The sequence below is a fragment of the Oreochromis niloticus genome, linkage group LG22, assembly GCF_001858045.2.
Source record: "Oreochromis niloticus isolate F11D_XX linkage group LG22, O_niloticus_UMD_NMBU, whole genome shotgun sequence".
Taxonomy (NCBI): Eukaryota; Metazoa; Chordata; class Actinopteri; order Cichliformes; family Cichlidae; genus Oreochromis; species Oreochromis niloticus.
Genome location: NC_031985.2, coordinates 16,188,103 through 16,196,055, shown reverse-complemented (window position 1 = coordinate 16,196,055; position 7,953 = coordinate 16,188,103).

Sequence of the window (7,953 nt, the reverse complement as noted above, 5' to 3'; positions counted from 1 at the left end):
ATAATCTAATTTATTGCCGGAGCACTTAGCTTCTGAAGGATGACAAGCTCTCAAAAATCATGATCCCTTTTGCCCATCAAGTAATCTCAAGCTTTAAACAGTTTATGTCCTGATGATATCAGATCCAGCAGTATACAGGATCCACAGCGTGCTGGTGTTGACAAGCGCTCATTCATTTAAGCACAGAAAATGTTTCATCTTAAATTCATGATTACACTGAGTGGCAGTTCTCTGCTGACTGACAGATAATACTTGATGCTTTTACACTGGTGGTGTCTGCACTGGTTAAGGCAAAAGATAAGGGAATCAGGAGGCCTGCACTGTGTTTGGCATGGCGTGTCTGCAGTGTTTGACGAGCCTTTTATCCTCAGCCCGAAGCTGACTCAGACTGGAACACGTGTCTGTCTGTGGATCTCTGCCTACCTGTCTCTGCCACTATTTGCCCATTTCTCTGTCCAGCTGCCTGTTTCTGCAGGTGGCTGCTTTTAATTCATCAGATGAATCCCAGAATGCATTTTGGAAAAATTGATTAATTAAACTAAACTATAAATTAGTGTCACACTGAGATAATAATCTACTGAGGGGGGGGTCAAGTGGTATGCATGTGTATGTTATTTAGCTCCCTTCTAACAAGCCATGTGTTGTGTACAAACTGGTGATTCTTATATGTATTATGAATTATGTCAAAATTGGCTTCATTGAAAACACATTAATCAACACTGCACGTGTGAAGCACTGTTACTGAAAGAGCATGAACTTAAACAAATGCACTGGGGGACAGTAAGTGATTTTTCTGCTACGCTAGGCTAAGTTTTTATCTCACAGGGAGGTTTCCAGCACCCTTGCGACAATTTACATGCTCTATTTACATAAACTCTGCCACAGGCACTCTGGGTGTGGGCTGGCACGCAGACATATTGGACACTGCTGAAGGGGGGGGGGCGTACATGCTGATGATAAATGATTTATAATTCTGCATTATAAATGGATTACCACAGAGGTGTCAAAACTAACCTTTCTCTTCATTTTTCACAATCAAATCATGTGACGCCAATTTTCCTGCAGCAGTGAAGCCCAGTTCTCAAGAGGGAGATACATATTTAAAGAAAGGGAAAGCTTCTAAATGTCTTCCTCTTTTTTCTAACTGTGACTGAAAGAATAATGTCTTCATTCCCAAAGCAAATTCAAATGAGCTTTTACTATCTTACTGCAGGAGCCACAGAGCACAGATCCTCTGGGAAAGCTCTATACCAGGTGTGTCAAACATAAGGCCCAGGGCCCAAAATTGGACATTTCCCACTGAACAGCTATGATAAACGTAAAGGAGGACTTTTAACTATATTTTCATGTGTTTTACAGCTTTTCCTGCTACTAAGGACCTCCCCAGTGCCTTTCAAACTACACCAAAGTAATTAACCAATAGATCAACAACTAAATAACAGAAACCTTCCTGAATTTTCTCTGAATTAACAAAATCTTTCTGTTAAATTATTACAGGGCAATCCGGGCAATAAGCTTCTGCTGTTTTAAATATTTACTTCCTATAATTAAAGCCAAACACTCTTGGAAACAGATTTCTTTCATTTAGCAGAGTAGCATTTCTTATTCATACAGAAAAACTGAGTCATGCTGTGGAAATTGCACTTATTTTCTTTATATTAAGATATCTCAGGGATTAAATGTGCAGTTAAAGTTTTTTACACTGACAGAAAGGAGAGTTTCATCGGTCTCTGCCATTCAGGTTGAAAGTAGGCTATATGAGGTCCACCATATAAAATGAGTTTGGCATCCCTGGTCTATAATCTGAGGTGCATTTTGGCTAACAGTGTGGGACAAGGGTAAAGCAATTGCTTGTGAATCATGAGGCACACGTAGAATCGGAAATAATCCTGTTATGTTTAATCCTGTTATGGTAGTTTGCATTGCTGTAACTTGCAAATGAATTTAGCAGCAATATACTAAATTGGACAAAGCCTGTCTTTTTTTTTCCAAACTTTTATCTGTGTGTTCAACTTTCATAATTATTAACGGATCCTACTATCACCAGGTCTGTGATATTACTGTAGCGTTTGTTTTCTTTAAGGCATCGTGGGAGCTTGAGCACACTTATTTACTTCACCGGCAGCAGCACAACAGAATAATATTAACCTAAATACGCCGGATATCTGCATTTTGTGTTTTCACCAGGAGAGGGAGTGGTGGTTCTACTGCAAACGCCGTACAAAGGCCTCGCTTGTGCCTTCAGCAGTCAACTGGATTGGAGTGGCTGAGGTGCAGGATCCAGTGAGCTTACATTTGTGCTTTAAGGGCAAAACATGGGAGCACTGCACTGGGAAAATGACGGGGTGCTGAGCTCAAGATGTGACAGGTCTTTCCATTACCAAGACTCATACTCAGTGGAACCAACAAGTCACCAAACACTAGAGTCATTTTACTTCCCGGCGGGAGCTAATTGCATTTAAACAGTTTGCTTTTGGCAAACATTGCTTAAATTTTCTCCCTGCCTGTTTCACGCCCTCTGTTCTGGCTCTCTCTCTCTCTCTCTCTCTCTATTTTTTCCATCACTGCCTGTCAAGAAGTATCAGAAAATAGAAGCTTGAAGCAGCACTCTGCAGCCCTCTATTAATGTCAGTTAAACTCCATACCTGTGCCACCATATGGATCCTTGTCACCTGCTCAGTCATCATACTTCCTAATCTGATTAACCCTTTGAGTGGGTGGCAACAGCAGACGAGAGTGGCTATCCACATAGAGCTCATCACCCTCCTATATACAAAAACACACACACACAAAGCTCACAGAACCCTTAGGTGGTCTTAATCATCCAGAAGGAGATACTCTCCTGCCAAAGTCACTTATCATCCCCACATGCCGGTTGCCATGGCGACACCTCATACATCAATCAAAGCTGCTGGGGAGTGCGTTGGTTGCTGAGTGCTATAAACAATATTTTAAGCCCTAGTAAGGCGATGACAAGGAAGACAAATTACTCCTCCGTCAGATATCGCTTTCTCCGTCAGCTTTGTGTGGGTCCGGTTATCGTCACAGGTCATGTTCTCCACCGGCCCAGGCTTTTACAGCCCCTGATTTGTTTTTGGAGGGTTTTTTTTGTTTTTGTTTATTTTTTTTTCTTCTCCCATTCAAAAGATTTAGATGTTCACTCAGCATATTATGAAGTTGTTCCGTGTAGCATGCAGCTTTGCGATTGCCATAAGAAGGAGGCACATTCTTCAAACAACTTTCACACAGTCACAGTTGTATGCAGCGCTTGTCCAGCGGATGATGATGTGCCTGGTAAGATAAGAGCAGCTGGCAGCTCAAGCCCAGAGATTTACAGATGAGACCGCTGCTGTATTAGAGGCCATTACCCCTCCTGTCCTCTTAGATATTTTTATCTCGTGGCAGTGTACTTGATAGTTCTGATCTTACTTTAATTTCCTTATGCCTGAATGAACTATTGTGTCATTATGTGCTCAGCTGTAAGCCTCTCAGAGTACTCAATAACAAAAAGAAAAAAGAAAGGGGAAAAAAGAAAGCCAGTCGAGGGCAAACATAGCCGTCACACACAGAAAAATGATTGAAATGAAGGTGTAATAGTTCCTCTCCAACAAAAGCTTAAATGATGTGGTCATTTGAGTCTACAAGGACAGCGCCAGTCCACTTAATTCCCCACATCAATCATCTCCTATTTACACGCATGGTGTGATGATGATCTGGGACTAATTTGGCTCAGTTTATCTGTGCACCATATTCATTTATCTGTTTATAAATAATTTACTGGTTGTGCTCCCTTTTTAGTTTATGTCCCATGGCAGGCAAGAATGAAATGACAGCGATCGCTCACTGTTAAATAGCCCTCAGGAAAGCTGCGCCCAGGGGTCAACCAAAGTTGACATGAGATATAAAAAAGGAAGAAAAGGAAGCAAATTGCACTTTTGCCCTCATTTTCTTTTATCAGCAGTGGATTTTAGGAGAGCAGGGAACAGCCTTTTGATTGTGTATGGAGTTTAAAAAAGAGAGACAAAAGATGTTAATTAGGAAGGTTTAGAGGTGCTGGGAGACACAGGTTTGAACTTTAAGAAACGCTGAGCTCCAGACATTATACTGACCTGAATTACTCTGGCTTCATGCGACACACGAGCAACAACAGAGGAGCAGTAATGATCTGGCACAGAGCTGGCTGTCTTCTGTCCTCCCTCTTTTTCATCCTGCAGCCTTGTCCCACCTCTCCCATCTTCACTGGAAAGCCAAGCTAAGTTTAACTTTATTTGAAAGGTGTGAATTGCGTTCTGTCAGATGACCGATCGAGGGCAACCAGGAGACGGATCGATTGGATATAAGCGCAGCGGAGAGAAGCATACCCCTGACCAAGGGGCCACTTGGTATTGAGCAGCCTGTGTAAAGTGCTATTTGGACAGAAAATAGACCAGAGCTGGCTTTTAATTTAAAATATTTTCTCATTATACAAAGAAAAAACAGCACAAGCAACATTTTACTGTTTATAAAGTCTGGTGGTACAGTGGCTTGAGAGTCCTGGCATGAGAAGGAGTAATTCAGGCAGAAGCTTTCTTGGAATTGAAGCAAAGCAACAGCAAAAAAAAAAAAATCATAATCTATTGCTTTTGATGAGCATATATGCCATTTCTGTGTAACTCACATGTGAACGAAGCAGAAACATGCCAGCGAGGTGGCTTGTTTATCTGCCCGTCTTATTCTGAATGCCGCCGTTGTAATTTTGCCACGGGGGGGTTGTCGGGGATGTCACTGAAGCAGTACCACATAAATATGTTGTGTTCTGAATTGAGACAGCTCATGTCGGCCGCTCAGGAAAGTGAAAGAAGGGTCATTTGTCAAGCAGAGACAGCTGTGGAAATTGGGAGACGTACTTCAATTTTCAGCACGTGAGTCATATATTCCGCTCTCTCTCTCTCTCTCCTGCTGGGATAATGTCAGGCCAGGTTCCAACCGTTTCTTACGCATTACATTTCTCATATCTGAGCGCCATGTCTCCTCAATAGACAGCATGCGGAGGCTTCACGAACCACACCAAAGTCAGGGAAATGTTGATAAGGCGCGTGTTATTCTGAAGAGGAAGCAGTGCAAGCCAACTTCTCTGACATTCTGCCTGCAGACAGCTGATATCTCTGTTGAGCTCAGGTAAGTATTGCGGTTGTCCCTATTTCTCAATATCTGCTTCTCTCTCCCTCTCTTACTCTTTCTCCAGCTTTCTCTCTCTTTTCGTGCTCCATCAATTGAAACTTTCTTATATAGATTTTTATGCACCATGCCAATAAAATTTGAAGCATCACTGCAGGCACTTTCAGCCGTGTCGACAAGTCAGAATCAATCTTGATGAATGTGGTGAACTGTGAATGTTTTCAGAGAATTTTCTCTGCTGATATGCTTTTCAGAGTTATTCTTAGTAAAAAGAAAGAGAGTGAATGTTCGTTTTTTTTTTTAATTTTTGTGTGGAGCCTGCTTTACACATGCCCACACAGGTTTTTATATATATATATATATATATTTTAGAATTTCCTAATTATTTTGTCATTTCATGGAATAATTGTGACAAATAAAAGCTTATAAGTCCTTAAAATGATCCACTGAATGAATAAAGATACAAAGAAATATTATTGCATTGATTGTTTTGTTTTTCTACATGGATTCAATTCAAGTACTTTTGTAAGCGAAATACAAAAGACTTGCCATTGTTGCCATTGTCTCTGCAGCTTCACAGCCTCTTGGGGGAGAAAACTTTTCACACGCTCTGGAAAATGGCAGATGAACGCACTGAAAACAATACCATCTTGCTGCAGATGCAGCATAATAAATTGAGCAAAAGCTCTCTGATCTCTGGGATGATAGCTTGTGCTATATTCTGTTGCAAAATATAGAAGCTTATTGCACTATTTCATATTTATCTTGAGTGTGCACAGGCACATATTTGAATAGCTAAGTAATGCCAAAGCCATGTAAACACTCCTCCCATCAGTGCCGAGATGAGCGTGTCGTGCAGTTGCCGAGTATCATCTGAGTGTGTTCAGTGGGGACTGAGGGAGCTGTGTCCACATCCGGTGCATTTAACTACCTCTCCGTGGCCCTGTGTGGAGAAATGAGGCGTGCTCAGTGTGAAATGGTGTGTCACTGATGAAGCCACGCAGGTAACCCCCGTGCACTTGGTCACGGAGCACACACCATCAAGTAGAAGTTGACTCAGGTCATTGCTTCTGCTATATTTCTCCTCCTCTGATTTCTCACTAACACTTGAAAGACTGAAGATGTAATTTAACTCACGGAGAGGCTTCAATACCCTGGGTTTTAAAAAAAAAATTAACGTGAAATTTGACCATCAGATTTTTTTTTTAAAGAGCATTAAACCAGACAGCCCAACTCTCTGCTGGCCACAGGTGCATAAATAGCTCCTAACAGTTGGATGCTGCACCTTGTTGGAACAGTAAGTGGTTGTTTCACTGCAGATCTGAGTGTGCAGTGGTGCTGGCTAATCATCCCGCTATAATGGATTACAGTATAACAGGAAAAGTAAAAGTATCAAAGCTTCCTGAATGAAATGTCTGAATCTTGTGTTTCTGCTCATAATGAGCAAATGGAATATACATGATGGATTTACCCATTTTACACATAGATGATGCACAAGGTAATTAGTTAAGAGGAGTGCCAAGTCGGCTAAATGAAAGGAAATGAGAGAAAACAGAGCAACAAGAAACCTTTTGAGTTTTCATTCAGACTTGGAAAGACATGAAGCCGGTTACTGGAGAGTCATGGGTGTATGAATTTGTATGGTCCTGCTATCCCTGAAAGAAGGATTGGTAATCAATCTAGTTGTTTTCCTGCCTTCAAACGATTGTATCTTGGGAATGGCTCCAGCCTCCAGTAATGACCCTCAATAGGAAGCAGCAGGTATAGATAACAGATCGATCCATAATTCTCTCTTTCCTTATCAAATCCCCAGACTATCAGGAATCTGGTCAGGCTTTGTGACGTCAGTTTTCGACTCCAGACTCTCTACTAAGTGCACTTTACATATAATGCATGTATTAGATGGGAGGCTACTTTTTTTAAAGCGGGCAGCAACTTTGCTCTCATCAGGGACATCTAATAAAGGAGTTGTTTTCTTCTCTTTTCACGCAGTGACAAAATGAGACAGAGATGTGATATTGATATGCATCTCCAGACGAATTGTTTAGGCTAATCAATACTCCACCTCGATGACATGATAGATATTTCTGGTTTACAGGATTTACTTGTAACATTTTCAGAAAACTAAAAACTGCCATGCTGTTATTATAATCCTCTTAATCATTTATGACACCTCGCTCGTTGACCCATGGCAGGCATTTAAGGGTTTAGGGTTGGGGGTTTTCACAATTGCCCTTTAGCAAAATTAAAAGCTGGAGACACCTAAGGATGCTGTGCATAAACTCTGCAAGTCTGTGATGCTGTGGGGTGAAGAAAAAAAAGGGAAAGAAAAAACAAAGCAAACAGAAACATTCAAGTCTGCCTCTGGAGAGAGGGCGAAGGCAAAGCCGCTCTAGCCTGGCAACAGCACTTATTTTGGCTGGTTTTCTTCTTGGCTTGGCCTTTTGACAAGAGATGCAATTGAAGCAATCTTCACAGCCTCCATTTCTTCTTTTCAAAGGTCACCCATTCAGAATCTTAAGGTAGAGTAGAAAGCGTGAAGGGTTAGAGTGTTTTTCATGGCATAAGCAGGCCTTGACGAATGATCGAGACGCTGGGCGCATATGTGTGTGAATGAGCACACTGTCGTGCGCCTACACGAGGACGGCTTCATCAATATGCATGCGGTTATGTGTGCGTGGGATTTCATGTGTTTACATGTATCACACTCCTGCCGTCTGTCTGCGTTTAGTCTTTGTGTGTGAATGAATTTAGGCACTGAATCCCAGCTTCAGACGCTGATGGTGTCTCTCTTTC